We start from the raw sequence: 922 nt of genomic DNA, 5'->3' as shown, positions 1-922 counted from the left end.
TCACTTACAGTTCTTCCCAGTGCCAAAACAACTTCATTCACTGAGGACCACTCACTCACCACCTGCCACCGTCAATACTCCTGTAACGTCACCTCCACCCCAAAGGGTCCATGACTGACCCCCCCCCCCCCCACCCCAATGACAATGACCGTCGGCCGGCTCGTCGATTAGTATGTTCCGAATTGCTCTAGGAAATTCCATTAATTCCATTTAACGGGTGCCACAGAAGTCTTTCCCTGATTGCAAACATTCATAACGCATTAAATGTGACACATAGACAAATACTTTCTATCTTTAATTGCATATGACATGTTCAAAACATATTGTTGTGAAATTTAATGGAGTTTTTACATCATCTTCACTCCCTAAAGACCGAGGGAGGTAGCGCAGTGGTTAGTGGTTAGCACAATGTATTCGGTTTTGGGAGAACGAGGGTTAAATCCCGCGTCCGGCCATCCTAATTTTGGTTGTCGGTGATTTCCCTACATCGCTTCAGGCAAATGACGGAATGGTTGCTTTGAAAGGGCACAGCCAACTTCCTTCCCCGTCATTTCCTAACCCGATGACCTCGCTGTTTGGTCTCTTCCCCAAAACAAACCAACACCACTCCATTCATGAGATCATTCGAAAATTAGAGAAATGTGGTTATCACTCATTCTTGGATGTTTCGGTTAGACGGAAGAGAGACGGCTCTCTGGGACATTCTATTTATCGTAAGCCTACTCACACTAATTTGTTCTTACACTCTTCACGTTGCCATCACCCACCCAAAGCCATGAGTGTGCTTAAAACCCTTGTATACATGTATTGTCGGATGCAGATAGTTTACCGAAAGAGGTTGCACGTTTGAAGACAGTTTTCGAAGACAATGGATACTCTGACCGGCAAATTAACAGGGAACTCTCAGCTAAAACCAAGAACT

Source organism: Schistocerca americana, chromosome 3 (genome assembly GCF_021461395.2).
Source record: "Schistocerca americana isolate TAMUIC-IGC-003095 chromosome 3, iqSchAmer2.1, whole genome shotgun sequence".
In the NCBI taxonomy this organism is placed as follows: Eukaryota; Metazoa; Arthropoda; class Insecta; order Orthoptera; family Acrididae; genus Schistocerca; species Schistocerca americana.
Note: the sequence above shows the minus strand (reverse complement) of the source record.